The 27,153-nt window shown below is 28.8% G+C and overlaps 1 protein-coding gene and 1 long non-coding RNA gene across 9 annotated transcripts in view; one reads left to right on the top strand and one right to left on the bottom strand.

Annotated features, from left to right (window-relative positions):
* LOC107444767 (sushi, von Willebrand factor type A, EGF and pentraxin domain-containing protein 1) overlaps window positions 1-27,153 on the bottom strand; it is a 179,539-nt gene that overhangs the window by 77,359 nt on the left and 75,027 nt on the right. For 2 of the 5 annotated variants that reach the window (XM_087167217.1, XM_087167218.1), the window contains exon 1: window positions 7,883-8,123. The exons of the other annotated variants lie outside the window; for them this stretch is intronic. The gene's annotated coding sequence lies outside the window, so the exon portion shown is untranslated. Of the gene's footprint in view, window positions 1-7,882; window positions 8,124-27,153 lie in introns of those variants that run through there. 5 annotated transcript variants of the gene reach the window in all.
* On the top strand, window positions 10,547-18,037 carry LOC147806791 (uncharacterized). Of its 4 annotated transcripts, none has more exons than XR_015435227.1 (4): window positions 10,547-10,680; window positions 12,121-12,212; window positions 15,995-16,110; window positions 17,079-18,037. It is a non-coding gene; the product is annotated as an uncharacterized LOC147806791 (long non-coding RNA). The 4 variants fall into 4 exon arrangements; XR_015435229.1 differs by having other exon boundaries at window positions 15,941-16,110; XR_015435228.1 differs by having other exon boundaries at window positions 15,887-16,110.

The raw sequence follows: 27,153 nt of genomic DNA, 5'->3' as shown, positions 1-27,153 counted from the left end.
TTTTCTGTATACACTATATTATGAGGAAACAACAATTAGTATGTGAGCTATATTGGGCTAACTATATTTATTAGTTTTTAATGGCTGGAAAAAACAGCTGAACATACTTAAATAATGTTATAGCAAACGAAATAGTTTAGTTTAGCTGAAATATCCCATAGATTACGCTTTGAGTAGTTACCATTTTTTAAAAGACGAAAATAAGAAACAAAATTCCCTGTATTTCCCCAGTTTGTAAAGAAAATCTGAAAATTCCCCGTTATTTTAGGTGATATTTGAATTCCCTGTATTTCCCTGGTTTTCTAGCTGTGGAGCGGCCAACCTGATAATGCTATTGAATGATCTTTTCAATATCTAGAGAATAGATAGCAATCAAAAAATGAATGGATTAAATCAGTGTTTCCCCAACTTATGACTTTTGTGGACCCGTTCTAAATTTTTCGTAACGTTGCGTACCACGAATAAAAAAATAAATGTATTTTTTACTATTAAAAAATTGCACAAAAGTAAAAAATCACAACTGGCTGTTGACACCACTCATTATTAACTGTTTACTCTGCAAAAATAGCCAAAATAGAAAAATACGTCATCGTAAATTTTCATGGCTAGTTTTGCTTTTAAATAAAAAAAAATTTGAAATTTTTTCTTGTCGTAAGATATTTCTGGTAAGAACGCGTAACCCCCTCTAAACTGCTCCCGTGTACCACACTTAGGGGAAACACTGGATTAAATGATAGATTTTTGAACTTAACTGCTCACATTTATGTAGGACAAATTGCGAAAACGTCTTGACTCCTGCTCCAGGTAACGAAGGCGGTAGTGACTGTTTAAGAAATGCAAAGAATAAAATTTGTATCGATCCTATTGAGCTCGAATATGTCGTTTGAAAAACACTGTAACACAATTACAATATCTATTGAAGCTACCGAAGTTATTTTGTATTTCCGCTATGTCAGCATTACAAGTTTTTTTTTTCTAAACACACACGCATCGTGTTCGTCTTTTAAAGATAATTAGATTTGGAAATGGAGAGCACGCCTTCCAACACTCTCTTTAAGTGAGATGACAGAGAGAGAGAGCGCTCACTCTCTTTGGGAGCGAAATCAAATCAAACACACTCGCCTACCTGAAAGAAAAAGAACCTTTCTTCTTTTTTTTTTAAATGTTTTCGTTCTTTCGAGACTTATTTTCGAAGCTTTTATCGTAAGAGTGACCGACTTCATACCCATACACTGATGTGTAATTTAATTTCCCCGTTAAAAATGATATTAAGTGTTCATTCACACATTCTTTTTGGCCTCTGCCGACATTCTCTCACTCCCTTGCACTGAACAGGAATGTAATCAGAGGGGCCCAGAGATAAGAGGGGCTACCTACATTTCTGTTAATTCAAATTTTTTTTTTTTAAAAAGTAGAGAGAAAGAGAGAGATCGAAAATAAAATAAAAACACTACACGCATTTGGAATCTTAAATAAACATTTAAGCAAAGATAACACGAGTAGGTATATATCTATATATATCTATATATATCTATATATATCTATATATATCTATATATATCTATATATATCTATATATATCTATATATATCTATATATATCTATATATATCTATATATATCTATATATATCTATATATATCTATATATATCTATATATATCTATATATATCTATATATATCTATATATATCTATATATATCTATATATATCCATATATATCTATATATATCCATATATATCTATATATATCCATATATATCTATATATATCCATATATATCTATATCCATATATATCTATATCCATATACATCCATATCCATATACATCCATATCCATATACATCCATATCCATATACATCCATATCCATATACATCCATATCCATATACATCCATATACATCCATATACATCCATATACATCCATATACATCCATATACATCCATATACATATACATATACATATCCATATCCATATCCATATCCATATCCATATCCATATCCATATCCATATCCATATCCATATCCATATACATATACATATACATATACATATACATATACATATACATATACATATACATATACATATACATATACATATACATATACATATACATATACATATCTTTATTTTAATTTTATAACCGTCGTCGAACAACAGACCCAATTTTTTGGGTTTACGACAACTAATGTTCAACTCCGTAACCTAGTCATTTTGAACACTATGAGGAAGACAAGGGAACTCCTGGATCGAGTATTGGGAAATATTTGCTTTTTGATGGAGCTAACCCGCATTTGCGTTACATGGAGAGGAAGATCACGAGAACCTCCCACGGTTAGCCTGACGGAAAGGGGACCCATGATCCGTCTATCCACTGAGGATATTTCACGTCAGCACTGTGGTCGGTGCAAGCCAGATACGGAATTCGTATCGACTGGGATTCGAACCCGGTTCTCCGCATTGGAAGACGAACGCTCTATCCCCTGAGCGATCACGGCTCGGTAGGTATATATTACAAATATTTATTACCCCGTGTAAACTCGGGCATAGCAGAATTCGTTAATACGTTTTGTTTTATCACGTTTTTATTCGGCCCCAAGCAAAACGAAATATAATGATAATCTGCTGTGATTGGAAGCTTGCCAACGTTTGTTTGGGAGTTGTGTTGTTTGTGGGACGTGTTTTGTACCATTGTATACACGGTGGTGCATGAATTGACATAGGAAAAAAAAGAGTAAAAAATGGCATTCGCGCGCGAAAGTAATGCAGATGATTTTTTAGATGATGAAAATGTGAACATTTACAAAGATTCATATTTAGCTTTTTTCATTTGCCCGAGATCATTTGGGATAGTAAACTGATGGTAAATTAAATACCTTTTACACACACAAAAAAAAAATTAAAAAGTCAACTTAGAACTTGTGTATTACGTTCCGTTTTAGTTCCTGGTATTTATGAATGAAATAAAAAAAATACGCTGATTTTTTGCATTTTTTTTTCTTCAAAAAAATTGGTATGGAAGAAGGTTAAAATCTAGCGAATCATTATAGAGTCCCCAAGCAATAGAGCTCAAAAGTGGACGTTACCGGCAGAAATTGGAAGCTTTTATTTTTTGTACATTTGTGTTTTGGGGGTGCTAAACATGAATTCGAATCATTCGACTTAATTTTTTTTCCGGAAAATAAAATTTTTTTTAAAAAAAAAAACTAGAAAAATCCAGTTTTTGCGAACAATTTTTATTTGCTTTCAGATAGAAAAGTTCCGATGGCATATTTGAAAACTAGAAAAAAAATCTCACAAGTTACTTACAACTGTGTTCAATAAATGAAAAAATTATAGAAATAGTGTGAAAAACAGTAAGAAGCAAAAATTAAAAATAAAATATTATAATCTAAATAAATATAACTTACAAACAATGAACAGAATTTAACTTATTTATAGCCTCCATTGTTTTTCAACGATATATCCTTAAAATTTTTATTTAGTCCTTCACTTATTATGGTTTTATTTTTCCTAGTTAGAAAACTTAAGATTCGGATTTTTTTAATAAAATTATTAATTATTACTCGAAAATAACGAACATTCACCCTAAGAAAATAAATCTAATTATCTAATCACTATTGAGGAAACTTTGGATAGAGCTGTTATAAAAAAATCACCTTTACATACTAAACACTAAATAAAACTATATCTTTTTCAATTTTTTCTTATTTTTTACTCTGTTAGAATATTATTTTTGCTTCACTTACACTTTTCATTTACTTCAAAATTTCAAAAGTCGTATTTCATCTTTTGATTGCTTAAAAATAAAAAAAATAAAAAAAAGTCCATTAAATATAAATGGAAAAGAGCCTTTAAAAGTCATGATTAGAGAAGATAGGGCATACAGGGTGGGAGCAGATCTCTGTTGTTTATAAGTAATATAAAATTGAGAGGAAAACTCTCATTCGAAACTTTATTTGCTTGAAAATTACAAAAAAATGCCAAAAATAGCGGTTTTAGGAAAGTTTTTAAGGTTTGTTCGAAAGTTAAACGGTTAAACCACTTCCTGAAGGAATAAATAGAAGAAGGATATTAATGTATACACATATTAATGCTGTTGGAAACTGAAATTGAGTAAAAACTTAGAAAGATAGGTCGAAAATAAAAATGGGAAAATATCCTAAAAATTATGATTTTGGGGAGGGTCCAGGAAACATTAGGGTTATCGGGGGAAGTGGGGGAGTTCTACCTTGAGGGGTCAGAAATATTTTTCTTTTCTCATGCGTTACTACATGCCACAAGAGAATTTTTTGTTACAAATTTCGATATCTTCATTCATTAGAGACGTCATAATTCAGTGTTTCCCAAACTCATGACTTTCGTGTACCCTTTCTAAATTTTTCGCAACGATGAGTACCGCTAATAAAAAAAATGAATGTATTTTTTTAAAAATATGTTTTTCTTTTTTGTCACTAAGTTTTGTTAATAAGTTTATTTGCATCAATGAGAAGGAGGATATTATTTTTTGCTATGATAAAAAAACTGCACAAAAGTTAAAAATCACAACTGGCTGTCACCACTCATTATTGAATGTTAACTCAGCAAAAAATAGCCAATAGAAAAATACGTCATCGTAAACTTTCATGGATAGCTTTGTTTTTAAATAAAACTTTTTGAAATTTTCGTTTGTTTCAAGATATTTCGCATAAGAACGCGTACCCCCGTTAAACTGTTCCCGTACCACTGGGGGTACGCGTACCACTCTTTGGGAAACACTGCATAATTCAACAGTTGTAGGTAACTTCTGTGAGATTTTCTCTAGTTTTAAAATATGCCAAAAAGTTAAAAAAAATATCTGCAATAAACTGGATTCTTGATTTTTCCTAGAAAAAAAAGCATATTTCAATGAAAAATCTTTGGTCGTAAATTGCGGATTAATTTTCAACACTCCAAAAAATATATTTAGAAAAAATTATTGAATTTTCCCACTTAAAGTTCTCTATTGCCTAGACTATACTCAGAATGATGGTAAATTAATTAATAATTCAATTTTAAACAAAAAAATAAAATTAACATTCATTTAAGAGAAAAAAGAGAGACTTGAATTGCCGTTTTCCACATATTTTTAGCCAAAGATTTTCCCAAAATGGATTTGCACGTGGTAAAAACTATGAAAATTAACACAGAAATTTTTACTAAACTTGTTTGTAATAACATTACATTTAACTCAAAGATTTTATACAGAATTTAATTACTTTAGTTGGGAATACATTGTTTTTTATAAAATTTTGAAAGCGTTTGTTCGTTTTTTTGGATAAATAAACATTACATATTCTATTAATTCTATTCATTTGATCAAAAATGGTATTTAAATAGATGTTTTTATAAACATTAGTATTCCAAGTAATGAGTTTATTTATATTAAAATTAAAACCATTTCTTTTATCGTATAAATCAACAAAGTAGATATTTTCATCCTTTATACCCAAATTCAAATATTATCATCATGATTACGAAGCAGGATTAATTCCTCGCGGTAAATATTATTTAATAAAACTGTATAATTTTAAAAAATCAAAGAAAATTAAATCATTAATAAATCTAAAAACAAATTTAATATTAAGAGCATAATTTTTTTCATAATAATGCAAAAATAAGTCAGCTAAGAGAGATGAATAGTTATATCCTTGTGTTATTTCTTCAATTTGAATTAAAATATCTTTTCCATTGTAAAGATAATTATCGAAAAGGCAAAAATTAGAATTTTCCAACAATCAAAATCGCAATTAAGGATATTTTTAAAATCATAGTTATAACTCAAAAGAACATCTTTCAGTTTAGAAAGGGGAATTTATTTAGCTATTGAAAAGATCCCGGAAATCAGAAGGCGCGATAGAATTAATTTTATTATGTTTAATAAATTCTAAAATCAGTTGATTATTAGCGATAATCCAATAAAAAGTTTAATAATATTGTTAATAATTGATATTGCTAATAGTTAGAGAATATGGTGCCTGGTTTAGTTAGGTAAGTATTAGTATTACCCACATGTGATTGTTCTAAATTTTATAGCAATTTTATTAAATTTAGGTTTGAATATTAAGTAAGGAAATTGTTTATTGCTAATTTTAATTTTTAATCTCTTATATAAAACTAAGTTTTTTTAGCGATATTACTTAAAAAACTAAGCTAAAAATGTTTACTAGTTTTTAACTCCGTATTTAAAAGTTCAACATAGAATTCTTTACATAAGATTGTATAAATATTGTTAGCTTTGTCTATGGAGGTAATTAAAAAATATTTTTGTAGTTGCTTAATTCAACAATTTTAGAAACATTTGTTGAATTGTTACTGTTATTTTAATTTTCCTTATATTGAAATCAAAGTTTTTAAAGTAATACTGAACATTCCATTCTGTTTATATTCCTAAAGGTTAAGATAATCTATTTTATATCTTTAAACCAAAACTATTGAGATTAAGAAAGCATTTTAGAATTTTATTAATTGATGCATGGTAAATGGGTCTAAATTTTGTGCCTTTTATAATTAAATTAAAAAGTTCTAATCACTCTATAATATTTAAATTACCACTAATAATATGTTTATGATGCTTATCAACAAAATCATCAATATATTTCTCGTCTTCACAGTGTCATTCATAACCGGATATATTAATTCACTCCTAAATATTTGCTTAGATCATTATAATTAAATATAGTTCTACTAAGAGTTATTATATTTAAAGGTTTTAATTATCTTAAAAATCTTTTAATGGAAACAAAATTTTTAAATTTTAAGAAAATATTATGAAACCTGATCTCATCGAAAATAGGGTCTGGAAAGTTAATAACGAAATATAAATTGTCTAAATTTTTCTTTGGGGAAATTTAACTCATTTTAACCTTTTCAAGATCGAAACAAAGAATTTTGAAATGTAAATTAAGAAAAGAAAAATTAATAATAATATCTTGAAGCTTATATACATCATTATTCTTAAGGGAGAAAATTTAAATTTGCCACTTTTAAGAAAGTTTCCATTATTTCTTTATCCCCGTTTACCTCGATTTGTATGCTTATCTTTAATATGAAAAAGTGAATAAGTGGAAAAGTTATAAAAAGTTCATCTGTGTATGCTGGAAGGTATCGTTTAGCCGATAAGGCAAAACTTTTTTGTATAAAAGCATGCAGTAATTTTCTTTTTGTAGTCTTAAATCAAAATCTGCTGTATTTAAAACATTAATTTTGACACTGTTAAAATTATGTTCTCTAAAATGATAAAATTCCGATAATTTTATTACTGTTTATATCTGAACAGTGTTGATCAATCCGAATATTAAGAGTTTCTGGTTTGTCTCGCATATTTCATATTACAAAAGCCACAAGTAAACATATAAATAACACTTTTAATTTCACAAACAGATTTCGAAGTATCGTTATTATGAATTGTATTTTGTTTTTCAATTTTGGAACTCAATTTTGGAAACTCAATTTTGGAAAAGTGATCTTAAAAATAAAAAACGAATTTTTGAATTCTCTCTCTGGTGTAGTCCTAACGATGTATAAAATTGCTTTTTATATTTTAAAATACTATACTACTACCAGAAAGTTATAAAATCTAAATCAACAATGAGAGGTAATTTAAGAAACACAAGATGAAAATGAATAACAATTACCGATATGAAGGTTAAAAAAAATGAAATCTGTCAGTTTAATGAATCACCTCAAATACTTTAATATAAATATCCATTAAAAGTAATATTTTTAATCAACGTAATCCTTTATGGAATAGAAATATATAAGCATGAACATTAAAATATATTTTTTCGTGCTTTAGCTGACACAAATTCTTCAAAATCAATTGTTTCGTTGATAGAAATTATTACTAAAGAACTCACTTGTGCCTTTGTAGATCTTAAATAGGTTTCCATAGCTTTTATTTAGATAAAAGAGCGCTCAATAACAAAATACTTAAATTATCCACACGTTTTACAAAATATCTTTTAACTTGCTGCAATTGAGCACTTTATGGTAGAACTTATGCCTGAAGTGCGGTAATCTACTGGGAACAGTGTCTTACAACCATCATCATCATCATCAAAATTTATCTGGGCGTCTGAGGGCCTTTCCACAATCATTACTACTGTGGGACAAATAAAAGATGCAGGGATGGACGTATCCCGGTGCGTCCTCTTCACTTTCGATCTCATCTACCGTTAATTTCTTTTGAAAATAAAATACGTTAAACTTCTTTCAGTCTTTGTTTCTTGGAAAAAAATATAAATGAATTAATTGTAATGAAGCATTAGCAAAATTTAAGTATTTTAAATGCTTTGAAATAACTCACCATCTAACATTCAATAAATTTCGGTGTTTAAAAATTTCATTTTTCTGACTTATTAATTATTTATTTTAATATATTTTTTATTTTAATACATTTTTATTTCTATATACAGCACCCTCTTGGAGTTGTGTTCACCGACCTCCAGAGGGTATGGCACTTCCCCCGTTGTACCGATAAAAGATAGTGGATTCAAGTAATGATCAAATCATAGTAGAATCCAGTATACGAACAAATGATAGCGAGAACTGTTAAAATTGAGTGAATTCTGATAAAATAATGAGTTCGAGTAATGATTAAATGATAGAGGGTTCAAGTACCAATAAAAATGTAGTGAGTTGGAGAATTGTTCAAAAGAGAGTGGGGCTTGTAAACTCTTCAAATGATATCAGGGTTAGAGGACCGATAAAAAAGAGAGCGGGTTCGAATATTGAAAACAAAAGGAAGTTGGTTAGAAAAATATTGTGGTAGAAAATTTTAAGAAAACTTTAATTTTAAATTTTAATTTTTCAAGAAATATTAAAATATTAAAATTTTAATTTTTCAAAAAATATTGTTTGAAATTGCGAGTTTTGCCTTCTAAAATTACTTAATTCAAAATATTGATACTATACAGTGATGTATCAGTTTTGAACGTATCACTATATTCAATACGTGGTGTTTTTAAATTAGACTCTATTTGTTTGGAAAGTATTTTGAGTATTTGATACGATCAAAAATGACAAATAAAATATTACTGCTATATTGCTCATGACAGAGGTGGCTCATATGTCATTTGTCAAAATTTAAGAACGAATAGTACACGTTAGGACATTGCAGAGACACCAGGTTTACGGCGAGACTTGAACCCTCTAACTCTACACAACAGAGCACGTTCGGTCACTAAGTTCAGTTGATGCAGAGGATCTATATGGTTCTCGTTTTTATCCTCTGAATCGTGAGAGAGATGAGCTAAAATTATAGATGCATAGCGAAAGTAGCTGAGCAAAGAAAAGTTCAGTGATAAAGGATAAAAAAAAGTGATTTAATGCCTGGTTTTCAATGGCCAAATATGGTGTAGCAGTACCAACACCTTTGGAGAGCATCAAACATTCTAAGGTACTCATTAGATAAAAATACCTTTAGAGATAAGAAAGTAAGTAGGTCACCGGTGGCTGGGTGGTAGGGCTTCGCGCTCTCGTGCCACAGGTCCTGCGTTCGAGGTGAGGTTGACTCAGCCTTTCATCCCTTCAGTGGGTCGATAAATGAGTACCAAGCATGTTTAGGAGCTAAACACTGGAGGTTCCGCGTTTAACTGACCACCTAAACAGAACATCTACTCCTGTACCCCAAAGCCCAAGGTCAAGAAAACTGAGATGTGCACAGTAGGCCTTGGCCCTCTATGGGCTGTCGGGCCACTGAGTTTAGTTTAGTAGGTATTTATTTTCGTCACACTAGAGCTGGCCAATGGCTATAGGCGGGGGTCTGGGAAGCATCCCTGAGGATGATCCGAAGACATGCCATCACGATTTTTCTTAAGGCAGGCATAGATTTGAAGAGGACGGACATTTCTCCAAATCCCTGTACCCACGGTACTGCTCGGTGACCCACCACAGGATTTCAGATTCCACAGATTTTACGAGTAAGTATAATGCATTTATTCGTTGGGTCTTAGTGGCATCCAGGATCGAACACCGGCCCTTCCGAACCAGAGTCCGATTCTCTAAACACTGAGCTACCACGGTCCCTATCAGAGATAGCTGTAGTTCTAGTTCATTTACGTTGCACTAGAGCTGCACAATGGGCTATTAGCAACGGTCTGGGAAACATCCCTGAGCATGATCCGAAGACATGCTATCACTATTTTGATCTTCTGCAGCGGGGATGGCGACTCCGCTTCGGTAGCTTGGCAGCCTACGTGTGGAGTTGAGCACGCTACGGCAGAGCATACTAATGAGGACCCATACCACACGCCCTCGGAACTTGCGCAGACTGATCCAAGTATTCACCCATCCACACACTGACCACAGCCAGTGATGCTTGAATTCGGTGATATTCTGGGAACCGTGTCTTAACGATCAGTTCACTGTGAGAAGCCACCAGTGATCAATCCTTTCCTGTCAAGCAAGCAGCTGAAGAGAAAAATGGTTTTTGTGACAAAAATGAACAGTCGGATGCGATCCGAAGCATTCACCCTTTCATATAAAGAGAGCAACACTCGCTCGTTCTTTACTCAATGAAAGAGCAGATATCCATACATGGATAGGTACTCTGAAAAAAGTTGATTAGTTAGTTAGTTCTTTACTCACGTATCTGTGGTTCGTGCAAAGTTGAAATTGTGGGATATACCGTCTGTTGTTGCTTCAATATTAACAGGTAAGTTTACTTTCATTTTGGTATAACCAGCAATATTTTTTGTATGAAATTATTTTAAGATAAAAAAGTTCATATTCATATCAACTTTATAGTCGTTGAAAAAGTCTCAGTAACTCTAAAATAAATAATTTAATTTCAAATGAAAGAAGCTTCACTAAATTTTTAATTCTCGGAAAATAAGATTTTGATGAACTAGGATTTTTAAATAGCGCTTAGATGCTTAAAGCATCTACGCACGCTATATAAAAAATCTACGTAATATTCGATTGGTTAACCTTTTCCTGAGTAGTGTTGAATTCGTACAAATTCTTGTTACTAGATACAACTCTGAATTTTTATTCCAGAGTTTTTACAGAGAACTAAAATCAATTGTTCTTATTATTGAAAATCTTACTTATTGAAAACTCGTATGATTTATTTTTTATGCAGTTTTTTTGTTGCAGAGTTTCGAATCCTTATTTTACATACAACATGTTTTGAAACTTCTCTGACGATATATTGAGTACTTCTAATTAAAGTGGATAATTCAAAGTAGACCTTTTGATCACTTTTTAATTAGTTTCTATTAACTTTCATATTTGGAATCTTAAAATTGAAACTCCAACAGTTTCAGACCCGTTTGTGAGTTTATTCGATAATTTCCTGGTTATAACGATCTCCGATATAATGCCTAAACGATAGTCTGTTGTAAATTCCGGCCGCTTTCAGATTGACATTCAAATTTTTAATCCCAGCTCTGCTGTGCTTTCTGGTTATCATCGTTTCATGTTTTTCTCAATAATATAAGCAAAATACATAGCAATTATATAACCCCAAAAAATGTATCTTGTTGGACACTTTCAAACTTGCTAGGGTACTCAAATAATAAATACGCCTTTGACTTGGACAAAGTTTCTCCAGTTTCCTAACCATTATCATGGTTGGCCAGACAGCCCAATGTGGGCCAATGCCTTCATCTGAAGATTTCTCCATAATGACTTCCGATTTATCTCCTATTCTTTACATCAATTGCAATAAAAATCAGACTCCACAGAATCAGCCCATCTTAACCGCGGCCTTCCCCACTTTCTCGTTCCAGTGGGTCTAAAAAGCAGTATCTTTTTACTGTATTGTCATCACTCATTCGAATCACGTGGGCCATCCAATTCATTCTATTTATTTTTATGTATTTAATAATATCGGGTTGTTTATAAATCTTGTTCCAGTGGGTTAACAAAGCAGTATCTTTTTTAGATTTCTGACCACTATGAATAAAATTTGTTGCCCAAAAGATACAGATCCCTATTAAATTTGCAATCTACTTAAATTTCTCGTAAACTTTATGCAAAGTTCATATGCATTTCTCCATTACGATTATCCAATATGTTTTATAATCAATGTATATTATATATTTGACTAGTTTATTTTAAAAGTAACGTTACTCTTTGTTGCTTCATTCAGGATTTCTGACTGGATTTGTCTAATTACGAATGGAGTTTCTTTTTCCTGATTATAAAACTACCAATGCTTGTGGAATCTCTATGAAAACAAAAGTGAGCATTTTTATTTTCTTGTGTTTTTATTAATGAAGATTTGTTTTAATCTTTAAATATTTCTTTACTCTTTGAGACTAAGCATTTGTAAACGTTAAACTTTAAGAAGAATTTCCTCTCAAAAACACAATTTGTTTTCGTTGGGAACACAAAGAAATAAAAGAAATCAGTGTACAGTGTAAAAACTGATGCACTATTTTTCTAAATTAGATGTTAAAAACATAAACAATCTTATAAAGAAACTTTTTTCACAATAATACCGAATCTAGCTTTCAGGAATTTATAGGCTCTAATAATCTAAATGTTTATAAATCTGAAATTTTTATAATGGTAGAAGCTTACACTAGTCTCTCGCTCATTCACACCATACATTAAATACTCTTTCCTTTTCTTTTTTTCTCGAACGTCGATACACTTTGGGTGAAAACTATAGGTTGCATGTTGGTTGTCTTCAACACTGCTATGAATTTAGATAGAAACTAATATTCGCTGCTAAAAAGTATTTTTAGTTGTAAAATCAGGATTTGTTTTTTCGTTTTGAGACTTAAGAACTTTCAAATTTTGCTTCTGGTCTGAATTGTTTTTTTTATGCATCGGGCGATCCATTCAAAAACGGTGACTCACTCATTGATGAAGCTTATTTAACCCAAAATAATTCCCAGCAAATTTTTTATTTTGTAGTCTAAAATTTCGAATTGTAAGACAAAGTAACACCCAAAACTGATAAAATTTAAGTAACAGCAATCAAATAGTTAGTCAGAAGTGAAAAATTAAACTTTTTCATAAATTTTATTATTCAAATCGATTCTGTCATTGAAAATCGCATGATTTAACAAGTCAAAATTATTCTGTATATTATGTTCGTCCAACAAACTCCGTATTGTCATACTCTTGGTTCAATAAAATTATTCACAAATGATTCTATCGGAGAAACAACCGAGCGGTCTTTAACAGAATTAAAACTGAGATTTAGTGCAATTTGGAGTAAGAAAGGACAGTTAAATAGCAATTTATTAAACTGAATATTTTTAAGTACATCAAAAACAAATAAACTCTTCGACAAAAGCTACATTTTTCAAGTTTTCGATTTTTGCGGGTGTCTTAAGTTTCCTTGTTTTAAACAGACTCGCTTAATTTTAAGTTACTTCCAAATTCATTATTTTCTAGTTTGCAGTCTAGGATTTTAAGTTAGAAACGATGTTTTTAATGTCTCCACCTTTTGTTTTATGATAGTAATTTTCTGCAAACTATATTCTCACCAGTATTTCATTGAAATTCAAAAGTAATGGTAAAGGGTTTCTATTATTTGGTAGATTTTTAACTTTAAATTTCCACTGGATTCTTTTAACCACGCTGAAAACTGGTGTACTAACTCTCCGAACTTTATGTTGAAAAAGTAAAAATAGTGCGAAGAACACCAAACTGAGCCTTAACCAAATCGAGCCTTCAGACACAATTTAAACGGTGTTAATCGAAAAAGGGGAAAACTTTAGTTTTCGGTTCTGTTAAACTTATTTCGAAATAATCTTAATATTCTCTTTACACAACGCCTTTGTATGGTTTTTCAAACAAATGTTATTTAAAGAGTCACTATTTATATGGAATCTAAATTGAATGTTTTTCACTTTAATCAGATTGTCTCTTAAAGTAACTTTATTGAATCCTGTGTGTACTTATTTTACTGTAAATATAAATGCTTGCTCTACCGAGTACCAAAAGTGGTAGCAGATACTTTACACAAAGTAATTCATTAAACTTGTTGTTTCACAATGTTCTGGAACTGTTCTTTGTTCTACAACACTTTTTATTAAGCGGTTGTCGGCATTTTTTGGGTTACGCGCAAGCTTTTTGCCGTGCCATTAAATGAGGAATTCAATTTTACAAATCTCTCACAGGAAGTCTATTTGAAGCAATGAATTTTGTAAAATAAGTCAGGGTAAATGGTCCCGTAAATTTTATAAAAACAAACTATAAAATTTTTAATAAATTAAATTCTATTTCAGCAAAGGTTATTAATAGAAACTAGTAAAATTGTCAAATAAAATTCATAAGATACAATACGATAGTAATTAGCAGGTGTGTTACTGGCCGTGCTAATTATGTGCTCTATTTCTCCGCTAATCAACGCTTCAAGTCTTCAATGTCTCTGCTTTCGTATGTAGTTGGTTTCGGGCCGTGTTTTTATTGCGCCCATCAATCCTCAATACTTAGCAGTTCTATCTACTATAAATGAAATTTTTATAGAAATACAGAGTTCTGATGGTTTAAAAGCAATTTTTTATTTTACACAAGAATATTACGGTTCGAATGTAAAAAGAGTATCTTTTGTAGATTTCGAGAAAATTGCCTTGACAACTATTTTCTATTACTATTGCCTTGACAACTATTTTCTATTACTATTGCCTTGACAACTATTTTCTATTACTATTGCCTTGACAACTATTTTCTATTACAGAACCCTAAAATAGAATTTAAAAAACTGCTAAAACTAAATTTAATTTCTAAATTTGATTTTCATTTGCAGGCTTCGCCTCCCAATCACCCGTTATTAACAAGAGAACTTCCAATTTATTAAAATTAAAAGATCAAAGGTTTTTAATGTATCCACTGATTTACTTCCTGATTCTGTTTGGGATAGAACTTAAATCAGTCTTTCTAGCTCAACATGCAAGACTTTTTAAATTCCTATTAAATTTTCGGGTAGATTATTTGGTACTAAGTAGTGCTGCTAGTCAAGAATGTCTTACTTTTGTAATTATTTTAACAGCATGTTTTGAAAGTTTTAAATAACTTACCAAAAATGTAAATATCTTAATCGACTATTTAAAAATCGTAAAACTGATATTTATAAATATTTTTATGAAATGTTTTGTATGCTAATATGAAATTACTTCATAAATGATCATAACTTTAACGAAGTGTTAAAGCGCAGAGCATTTCAAAGCAAATATTAAGTAAAGATTATACATAGATTGAAACAGAATAACAAGTAATTTACAGATAATTTTTATTTAATTATGCTCTTGCTAACTAAAGAAATCTTGAGATAAAATACAGTGATTTTTCTGGCTAATAAGAATAAGCAGGCAATGCGAAGTTTTTAGAACATTGTGTAATAAAGAGCAACTTATGGGATCAAAAAATGAGTTTGGTTTCGTGAATTTTATGATCTGATTAATTCTTTGCTTAAAATTTATATCATTTGAAAAGCTTCTGTGAATTGAGATTTTCTGCAGTGTTTAACGAAAGCTTTATTAACTTGTTAAATGGCAAAATTTGTAAAATTCCTCTCCAATGATAAGTAATGGACGAGTTTGATCAGCCTCCTGGTTGATAAACTGAATCGTCAAACAAAAATTCCCTTTAACTGTGTCGTTTTTTTTTCTGTGTAATATTAAATGAATCTGAAGTTTAAAAAAAAATTTTAAAATATTTTTTAAGCAGCTTCATTTTTTCTTCCACTCAAAATGATTTAATTTAGTGCATTGGCTGTAAGAAATCTGTACACTTTTTACCGTAACATTTGGAACTGAAATTTTTTTTTAAAAATCACTTTGAAAGTATTCATTTACTAATGTAAGTGGTTTACGGTCCAGTAATTAGTTAATATTTAATTGCAGCCTGGCTATTGCTCCCCGGATGCCTGAATTTCACAGTGTGAGATGAATTTGCAGCCTGACTATTGCTCCCCGGATGCCTGAATTTCACAGTGTGAGATGAATTTGCAGCCTGACTATTGCTCCCCGGATGCCTGAATTTCACAGTGTGAGATGAATTTGCAGCCTGACTATTGCTCACCGGATGCCTGAATTTCACAGCATGGAAAGAACTAGCAACATGTTCTTGATTAACAGAAGTAACCAGAAATGAATTCTGGCTTTAAGGACATCGAAACAAGGTGTGTATGTAAGCTGTATTTTATTCTGTAAAATATTTGTTTAGTTAAGTTCTTTAGGCGCAAACTCTTATTTTTGGCCGTCAATTACTAAGCTCTATAAATTACTCTACAAATAGTATATTTTCTGTGTATTTTTCTTAAAATAAACAATTTGACAGATTTTCAAAAATTGCTTGCATGAGTCTTAAATTTTATGGCAAGCTTTATTCAATTTTTTATCTTAAAAAAAACTTTTACTAGAAATTTTTGCGTATTCTAAAATATATATTTTAAACTATGTAATAAAACTACGTAGTTTTTGAATTTATTAAATTTAAGACACTAATCTATATTTGAAAGTGGAAGTCAGTTTTTTTCTTTGCTATTTACGGAAATCTGACTTTTAAGATTGTTTTAATGAAAGTTAAACAAAATCTGGCTAAAGTCAAGTTTTTACAACTGTTTTGTGCACGCAAAACCTTTTTGCTTTACCTTTTACTCTACCATCGTATATATGAAACCACGATAGCCCAGATACAAATTCTTATTCTGCTCAAATTCTGTTTGACTATGTCTTCGGAATTTCGAGTTTCTGTTAGTAATTTTTTTAAAGTATTATAATATATAATACAATATTTTAAATCTAGTTACGTCTCAAACTTTAACTGTTAAACTTGTGTTAAATTTAAATATTTGTTTTTTCTAAGTACTATATCTTAGTTTCAAATGAATATTAGTTATTGAATTTGAATTTCATGTCAGTTGAAAAAATTTTCTCACTAAAACATAACCCGTCAATGTAAATTGATTTCAATTTAATTCCAGAGCCATTTTAGTTTCAGTTTAAAATTTCATATTTAAGATTAGTTTGCAACGAAAGTTTTAAACTGTTACCACTCCAGTAATTTTTGAAGGAAATTTGTCAAAGTATTTACACTCATTTTATCTCTAATTATGAAAGTGATGATTTTTTTTTTTTGTTTTTTCAGAATTATTACCGTCCTCACGTCTATTGGAATGAACACCCATAGTTCACTGCATAAAAATGAGCGTCGAATGCAACAAATTGAAATAGAACTATATACAGGTCAAGAACTCTTTTTATATTATGTGGAATGTTCCTAATTTGTACACTTACCGCATTAATTGCCTACACATGTTAATCTTGACTCATGCAGATATTTTATATCGTTGATATTAGTTTCAATCTTACTTTTCTAATAAATAGCCTTAAGAATTCTTTTCAAGCAAGATATAATTAAAAACATTTCAATTAAATTTTGATTACAATATTCCTAAACTCTATAGAAAGTCAAGGAGCAAACAGATGCTCATAAATTTTTATTTTTAAAAATTTTCTTTAATGTGTCAAATTACAAGATTCCAGTAAATATTGGTAAAAGCAAATACTGTTAGATGCAAAAAATCATTTTATAATAAAAATATAGGGCATATAGAGAACATCTCTAAGTACGCTAATTCCCTCATCAAAATTCATGAAAAACTTCTTTCCTTACCCGAAATTTGAATTGATTTAAGATTATATGGGACGTTTTATGAAGTCATCGAGAAGAATGTAAGATTTTAACTCTGCTCAGATCTTTTGTCCTTCAAGTTATCCTTTGCGCTAGTATAATTGAAAACATTGGGCGATCACTCAGTCTTCGGAATTGCTTAATTGTAATTTCGCCGAACTTATCCAAATTTAGATTGTTGACACAAAAATTAGAAGAAACTAGCATTCTTATTGTGAAAGTAATAAAATTGAGTGCCTTCAAATAAAAACATTCATTTTAATTCTTTATTAGCGTTTTTTTCTTCATGAGATTCAACTTTAAGTTAAAAAGGGTGTGATTCTGAAAACAATGAATTCAATTAATAATTAAATTTAAAATGTCAAGCAATTGTCAAAGTTTTTGCTGGAAATTTTGGTATTTTTATAGATGCACAAAACAGACTAAAAATGCTTTTAAAGTTATATTTAATAATTCAGAAGTATCTGATTTTGAATATCGGAAACTGGCCTTATATTTACGTCGTTCGGTACCAAGTTTATAGAACGAATTTTTAATTGAACAGTTTTAGGGCATTTATAAAGCATACAATTTGTCTGCTTTCACAGTAAACCTTCTTTTCAGTTAGGAAAAAATGGACTTGACTTATGACTATTTTACTAAATTCTGAAAACCCTAAGGCGGAAGTGAGGGGGGGGACTATATGAATGTAAAAACCTAAATAGGATTTTCACTTTTCAGCTTAATTATATAATTAAGTTTTTAATAGTCTAAGTGCTCAAATTAAAATGAGTTGAGAAAACAAATTCAAAAATAAGTATTTCTGAAGAATTGTTCTTGCGTGATTTAGCTTAAATCTAAAGATTTTATAATATTGGTGTAATTACAGTTGGAAAATTTAATAATTTTTCCATAAAAATGCTTACTTGTCTCAAGAATTTTCAACGTAGTTCAAAACTAATATCAATATTATTCTAGCAAGTGGCTAATATTGTAAAAGTAATAAGCTATTTAGTCCAGTCAAATTACTAATAGTAAATAGAAGATAAATTACATTTAAAGTCTATCATAAACTTGGTAGTTTTAATGATTCTTATTTGCTGCTGGAGTAGCCAGATAATGACTAACTGTTCAATAATCACGTAACACATTAACCATAACACTAATTCGCTGCTTCAGTAGTAGAATAAGAATAGAGTACAAGACTAAACATCTTTTTGAATAAAAGTAAAATTATGATTAGGATTGGACTGAATAGAAACTGAGTTGAAAAATTCATAACTTAACCGGAAATTTTATTTTTTAATAAAAATCAAAGTTTTGAATTACTAAATTTTTAAAGAATTTTTGTTTCAAAGGTCGCAGCAAGTTCTTCAAAGTAAAAACTAACTTTCAAACACTGTAAAAAGGTCATTTTAATGGCAATTATTATAAATTTACAGCTTACGAATTGCGCTTATTACATTTGAGAGAGCTTTATAACTATAGCTTCATTCAAACCTTCAAGTCCATTTTACCTAGAAAACCAGGTTTCCATTTAGTTCTAGCCAGACTTAATTTTCTACTAGTTTTGTTTTTGACATGAATATTTTATAGAATCTGAATGTAAAAGAAACTCTTTCGAAAAAATTACTTTAAATAGAAAGTAAATATGAAATTTGTTTTCAATGACAGCCCCAGATTTGTCTAAAATTACATAAACTTTAAGACAAAAGTCATGTAAAAAGTTGCTCAATTAACATATAGTTTTGCGTCTGCAGCCCCTCAAATCTCATAATACGAGCTTTCGTGCCAATACAAAACTATTTGTAACAAAATCAAAGCTCCAGTCAATATGCACAATACTTTTAAACCAAAAGTTTAAATAGAATTCGATTATTAACTAAACCCTTTTTAATTTTTCCAGTTTAAGAAATTTTAACTTGAGTAGACGGAGCTTTTTATAAAACCGAAGTGTTTAAACTAAAAAAATTTCAAATATAAAAATTTTCAGAAATTATTTGTTCGTAAACATATTAAAATAACTCTAGAGGGGAAATCTGGATGCCTGAAGTGTTTTATAGTTATAAGAGGGCAAATGTGTGTTGCGATTTTTAATAAAGGTAAGACTCCCAAGTTTATAATAAAACTACTGATAATTTGATTTAGAGTTGAAGTAACATTGAAGGAAAAATAAGGATTTAATCTTTTACTTTAATATTACTATTAAACGTGAACTTTGACAGAGACTCCTAGGAACTCTAGCACTTACAGCCGAACAACATAGAAACTTTTAAACTAGGTCATGAATAAAATTTTAAAGGGTTTGGTGGAGTACAGTAAGGTCCTGGACTGCAATTTTAGTTTCGCAGGTTCGTGCCCTGAAAAATCCCCCAGCGCTTTAAAAGTGTTTATTAGAACTAGACCACTCATTGAGATTAAGACAGTGATAGAATCTCTTAAAAATCTTTTTTTTAAAAAAGTGATCTAAGCGTTATGTGGATGAGGGCTGCCTTTCATGGAAGATCTTAAAATAAGCGTTAAACTTTGTATCCTTCTGAATTTAAAACTTAGAATTGTTAGATCTTAGATTTGTGATCGATGTAAAGATGAAAATTTTTATACCAAAATTTAAAATGCAGCTCTAACTTTCAAAGTCTTAAAATATATAAACTACAGAAGCGAACATTTATAGTTGCCATTTTCAACATTTATTTCGATGCAGATAAGTTTAGACTTTGACTTTTATTAATCTTTAAGTGCTAATAATCGATAAACAAATTTCTGGAGTGTCTTAGGGCAAAACTTTTCTAAATTTGGAGTAATTTAAAAGTATTTGCATTTAATAATTTTCTAAATTTTTCAATTCTACGTAAGTCTTGCAAATAAATAAAAGGTTTAAATGTAAACAAATTTTATGCGAACTTTTTATGAGCCAAAATTTAATTGAAATGTTTAACACTAAATTATTTACCTTTTTCCATGTATTAAAAGTACAATTTACCAATAAATTTAAAATCTGTTATTCGCTTTAAACTTGTGTTAAAAGTAACTAAATTTGAATTGAAATTATGTTTTGAAATCTTAATTCTTGTTACCCTAAAGCTAAATGCTTTTCTTAAATATCTTGTATCGGTTAGATTACATGACTCAATCTGTATTCTTAAATGAGTTTATTTTAAAACAATGTGTATTTAATAACAAACGTATCGTATTACAATAGCATGAAATTCAATTTATATTTAATGTTGATGTCAACGATATTATTGTGTATATATAAGTATTTGGTGAGTAATGTGTCTTGAATATTAGTTTTAAAGCACTCTTTTTGTACACATTTCGCCACTAAAAATGCTCTTAGTATAAATCATGTTTTAAACAATGAATACTAGCTAATCCTGTAGTTTGTTTTGTATCAAGCCAAAGGTTTCTGAACAAGTTTATAATCTTTTTAAAATTTTCAAAGATACTAAATTTTGAACCAGTTGTCAAAATATAAATTTAAATTTTCTAAATTAATGATTTTTTTTCTGGATTACTAAATTTTCCGATATATATTAATTATAAATTTAAAATTGTGCATGACAATGCAGTTTTATTTGTTCTGTAACTTTCTACGTTTAAAAACTAGACCTTTTTTTTAATAGTAATAGTAAAACACTCTTAAAAATTATATTCACTACGTTAATTTATATTTTTCTTAAATTTATTTCAGTTTAAAATTTTATAGTAGCTTTAGCCTAAGGTTGAATCTGTCATTTTGTAAAAGGGTCTTCTTCAATTTGGATCCATTGAAGAAACCCCTTTTTCAAAATGATTCCTTCAATTTTGGCTTTCATTAAATGAGATTAGATAAAAATTCAAAACTGCGAAATAAAATTTAAACTTTTGGCTAAACTTAACTGAACAAAATTTAAAATTTTATAGTAGCTTAAGCCTAAGGTTGAATCTGTCATTTTGTAAAAGGGTCTCCTTCAATTTGGATCCATTGAAGAAACCCCTTTTTCAAAATGATTCCTTCAATTTTGGCTTTAATTAAATGAGATTAGATAAAAATTCAAAACTGCGAAATAAAATTTAAACTCTTAGCTAAACTTAACTGAACAAAATTTTAAAAGCGAACTGTCATAAATTTTTTAAGTTTTGTTATTTAAAAATGTTGCAATCACATGTTCAAAAATTTTATTACAATAGTTTCAGAGAAAATAGTTAAATAAACAATTACGTTAACTTATATAATTAGCCATTTATAAATCTCCAACTGTGTAGAAACAAAATAGTAAATGTAATATTGGTTTAATTTTTTTTATTAAATAGATTTAGTGGCGAATGTTTTTAGTTTATTGTATTGAATTATTGTATTGAATTATTGTTTTGATTTCTTTAAAATGCTAAATTTTGTAAAAGTTTGTAATTTGTCTTGGACGGAAATAAAACTTACGTTTAGTTTATTTTTGGTCTTTTATTAAATAAGAACAAATTTTTGTTGCGTTACGTTATGGGATCGCGATAACCGATCTTTTATAGATACTTAAGCACGAACTCTTATTTCGGTAAGAAACCTAAATAAAAAAATTTAGAAGAAAAATTACAAAGATTTACTTAAAATCCAGTTAAAACCAGTTTACTCGGCATGGTAGAGAGCAAAAGTTTTATGGCACTTAAAATGATCTGGTTTACTAATGCTAAATGTTCTTTATATTAAAAAGCAAAGTCTGTCAGCATATGTTAATTCCATTATATTGTAAAAACACTATTCACTTTTTAAATGTACTAAGTGTATTTTACATTGCATTATTAATTCAAATGTAAAGATTTAAAAATTTATTGATTTTTAGCAGCAAACCTAATTGTTTGATAAAAATATTAAACGTTATAAATGCAAACAGAGGTTAGAAATTTTCCTTTCGTGAAAAATGCTATTACGCTTTGTATTTAGGATTTTGAAACGTTTTCCTGATTTTTGAAAATTCGATACTTTAAGGCTAAAATTCATGTTTGAATTTTTACGAATCTGAATTTAGATTTCTGGATCATAGTTCCAAAGGCCATTTTTAAAAATACCACATGCTTTTTGGAGTAAATTTAATTGTTCCTTAGTGCTAAAAACCATGCTAAATTATGCTAATTTAAATCAAGCAGTCTTAACGGTAATTTCGTAGATTTTGTGTGAAACAAAGCTTTTAATAATTTATACTCTTTTTAGTATTGTTCTAATGTTAAATCTTTAACTTCATCGAGAATATCTTATGTTTTTAAAGAATGCAAGTATTGTATAAAAAAAAACATTAAATGGAAATTATTTCTTGCTATTTCACTTTATAGTATCTAATTTCTTTTAACTTATGAAAATATTGGATTTTTAAATTTTTCCTGTAGATTTTACTATTTTAGTTTGAATATTATATGTAAAATCCTTATTTGCAAAAAGTTATTTGGAAGAATTAAGTTTTATATGCAAATAACTTTTTGATGTCTTTTGTCGAATACATAATATTCCATAGATACTAAGAGAATATCGTTTGCTTCATTATACGTTGTATTAATCTTAGTGTTTTAAGAACGGGTTTATTGAAATTGCTAATAACATTGCTGAAGTAAGCGTAATCTCGCAGAAAAATAAAATTTGAAAACTTATAAGTGTTTTGAGTTTGTAAATCTGTAAATTTGCGCAGTATTTATGACATTCAATTTTTGTTAAAATCGCATTAAATTTAATATAAAATCGTAAGAATTTCTGAAAAAATCAATGGCTTTTAAAACTGATAATTGCGAATTAAAATGTGAAAAGAAGCTCTTCGTGAAGTTCTATAAAGAATTGTTTACATGCCGCATTTGTTTTTTATTCGCTTATCACATTTGCTTCTCGTTGTTCAAAATAACTGAAGTTTAAATACCCTATTACTTTCAAAAAATGTAATAAATACAAAATCAATAGTTTTTAAACTGGTTAGTTTAATTTAAGAAATTATCTTAACAAAACAAAACTACTTTTAAATTTAAAATAAGACATCAATAAAATATCTGCGCATGTTTAAATCAGATTTAAATGTAGTTTGCTAATGATTTTGTTTATTATATTCTTTAGATATTGAAATAAAATAGTTTTTCTTTCAATGTCAGAAGTTCAGGCGGCCTCTATATCGATGGCCCGACCCCTTTTAAAGCGTTTAAAGTCCGGCAACTTTTCCTAAAAAAAATTTTTTCCACTGTAAGAATGACATTTAATTTCGGTATCTCCCTCTTTTCTTTCTCTTTTATTTTCAAACTATTAAAAAAAAAAAGATTAATTTCAGTTCGGCGCGTTTTTGATATCCAGTTATGACAATTTTTTTTCAGTCACTTACGAGAAAAAAATTCATAATTTATTTATCACTTTCTTTGTATAACTTAACTACTTTTTCACGTTAAAATCATTGAAATTTTTTATCTTTAACTCTTTCATTTTTATTAGTTTTTGAAATAAATCTTAATTGAGAATTTTTTCTAAGACTTTTCTGGAAAATAAAACAAATATTTCCCAAGATTTCGCAAGATATTCAGATAAAAAAAAAACATTTCCCTACTTCCTATTTCGTAAAATGAAGACACTTGGGCAGTTCTAAAATGGTTCAAAACTTCCATAATTATACTTAACTGTGCTGTGATTTAATAAAATATAGTTTATACTTTTCATAGCTATATACCTTTTTTAAAGAGAATTTAATGGATATCCGTTTTAATATTTTTAACGCTTCGAAACTTTATGAAACTGAGAGACAGTAGTGAATGAATCCATTATTTATAACTCTGCAATTATAGAATATCATGTTATTAAAAATGTATAAATTATTAAAAGCTCCTTTATAACTTGAAATAAAACATTGTACAAGGACTCCTTCTTTTAGAAATAACGAACGATTGAATATAATTATGGGGCAATTCCATATGTGACGGAATGACATTTTGACTTGCAAAATAACCATTAATTGAAGTTTCTATGTATCTAATTTTAAATAAAAAGAAATTTTCTCATGCATATCATTATTATTGGCATAATGCTCTTCATAAACTAAAAAAGCAGGATTTTCTATCTTTTTTACTTTTAATTTTACGAACTTTTTATTTGCGTGACGGAATGACATTTTGGCAACCAAGCTTTTGGCACGCCGCTTAGAACTGGTAGTTTCTGCGAATTTTGCAGCTATTATTTTTCTGAACTATTTTATACTTTTAGTATAATGTGTAAGCAATGTAAAATGTGAATTTGGAAAATTAACCTCAGGTTGGCTAGCAGTTATTAACATCTATTTGCTATGACGGAATGACAAAAAGTTTAGTAGAAGAAAGCCTTCATTTAAAAAATATTTTATTTATATGTAAATGATAAACAGAATGTAACAGATAAACAGGATTAATATTTATGTAAGAATGAGTAAAAATTTCAACATTTTGAAAATTAGGTTGTCTCTGAAGAGGTTTTATATCTAACTTGCCAATGTCACATCTTATCTTCGTTCTCAGGAAATTTATGCATTATTAAGACATGTGACGGAATGACGTAAAAGAAGTTACTTTTTTTTATATACTAAACTTAAAATGTTTACATTTTGTTCTATATGCATATTTTTATCAAAATATTGCAAAAGATACATTTCTTTTATTTTAAAAGTATTTTTCAAGAAAACAATTTGAGCACAAATGTGAACAATTCACTTGTCAACCATGTGATTACTTTAGAATGCTGCCAGATTCAAAAAAATTAAAATTATCAAAAATGAAACGGCAATATGTAGACTTTGGCTATTTTTGAATATATTTTTAAAATTAAAATATGCAATTCATAAAAAAAAAAATTTTACTTAAAAGTTGACACTTCCGTGGAATTGCCCTATGAATTCTTTTCAGTTTCATTTAAAACTGCATAAAACAAATCTGATATTAAGATTGTACAGCTTATACAGTGTTGGGCTCTTTTTCTAGTTTTTTTTCCTGTGCTTTTTTACGAGTATTTACAAACTATGCTATTCTGAATATCAGAAAAAATATCTAATTACAAAAGTATCAAAGTATTATGAAAGGTTTTAAATTATGTTTGAAAAAGGAAAAAATCACCCTATTTAACCAGTATTAAATTAAGTACGAGATTTCTTTAAATCGTCCCTTTTATAATTAATTTTTTAAAGACCTTAACGAAAGCAGAATAGTTGGAATTCGTATAAAAAAAATTATTAAAATTTGACGAAAGAAATCGAAAATAAAAAGGAATTAAGATTTTTTTTTCTTTAGTAAAACGTCGCTATAATAGTAAATTTTAAAATCTTGGTTTCGCTTTAAAAGGTTTTGAATAAAAACGTATAGATTTTTTAGGGGCGAAATTTAAGCATTGATATAACTTCAATGTACCCTCTTCAAAATATAACTCTTTAAATTTCGAAATTAATAATTTTATTTATTTCGAATATAACTAATAAAATATTTTAAAAGTATTGCAAGTGTGAAAGTGTTCAAAATCAGCAGACGCAATCATAATTAACACTAGATTGTCCAAGGAAGTCGTTTTGACTGCTTTCAATTTCAATTAGAAAAACAATGATGACACAATTTCTTAGAATTTTGTGGCATTTTGTACAACATATCATTTTTTTTATTAATATTTACTAATAACCTGTTATAAAACTGTAAATAATATAAAAAATTTTAAAAATAAATTTTAAGCAAATTTATTGACGCATTCACAATGCAGTCATTTTTACTGCTTTTGGGCAATATGTGTATTAAGTTTCAGTCTTTCTAGTGTTAAATATCTGAGATGCACATCGAAATAAGATGATAGGGAATTATTGAGGAACGTCAATGAGCGAAATCAACCACATTATATAAGCCTTTATCTATAAAACCTTTGATATATCAATGTTTTTTAGTGGATTCGAGAAGTATTCAAAGGACAGTTGGTTCGAGTAGGGGAGAGTGGGGTCAATTGTAACATTTTTACCAAACTATTTTTAACTAACAAAAAATCCAATATGTTATTAGTATGAATTGACAGACGAGTAAAGTAGACCGTCCTCTACTAGAAAAAAAATAAATACCTTATTTTAATTGTTATTATATTAGTTATTAACAATTTTTGACAGTCGTGCACTTGTTACAATTGACCCCGTAAGTGGGGACAATTGTAACAGTTCATAAATTCAACTAAAACATAGTTAATTATACATATTATCATAGTTGTGATATATTTTTTTATTGATCGAAATAGTAGTGATATTTTAAGAGTAAAAATAATAATGAACAGAGACCTTAAGGGTTAAACTTTTAACTTTAAGGGGTTAAAAAATTTTATTTATGCTGTGAAAGGTGAAAAATAAAATAATGCACACGCAACATAATATAAATGATATAGGAAACTATTGGCGGTTCTTAAAGAGTTAAGTAATGGTTTGTAAACATAAGATGATTTATTTTCAGCTGTTACATTCGTCCCTTTACTTATTGTTACAATCGTCCCCAAGTCGCCATTTCAGTTTCATTTGTTAAAAACGATGATAGTTAATTAACAAAACTAATATTTTTTTATTGAAATGTTAAT

Source organism: Parasteatoda tepidariorum, chromosome 7 (genome assembly GCF_982258835.1).
Source record: "Parasteatoda tepidariorum strain Cologne lab strain chromosome 7, Ptep-v5.0, whole genome shotgun sequence".
Taxonomy (NCBI): domain Eukaryota; kingdom Metazoa; phylum Arthropoda; class Arachnida; order Araneae; family Theridiidae; genus Parasteatoda; species Parasteatoda tepidariorum.
This window is presented reverse-complemented; position numbering and strand designations above follow the sequence as displayed.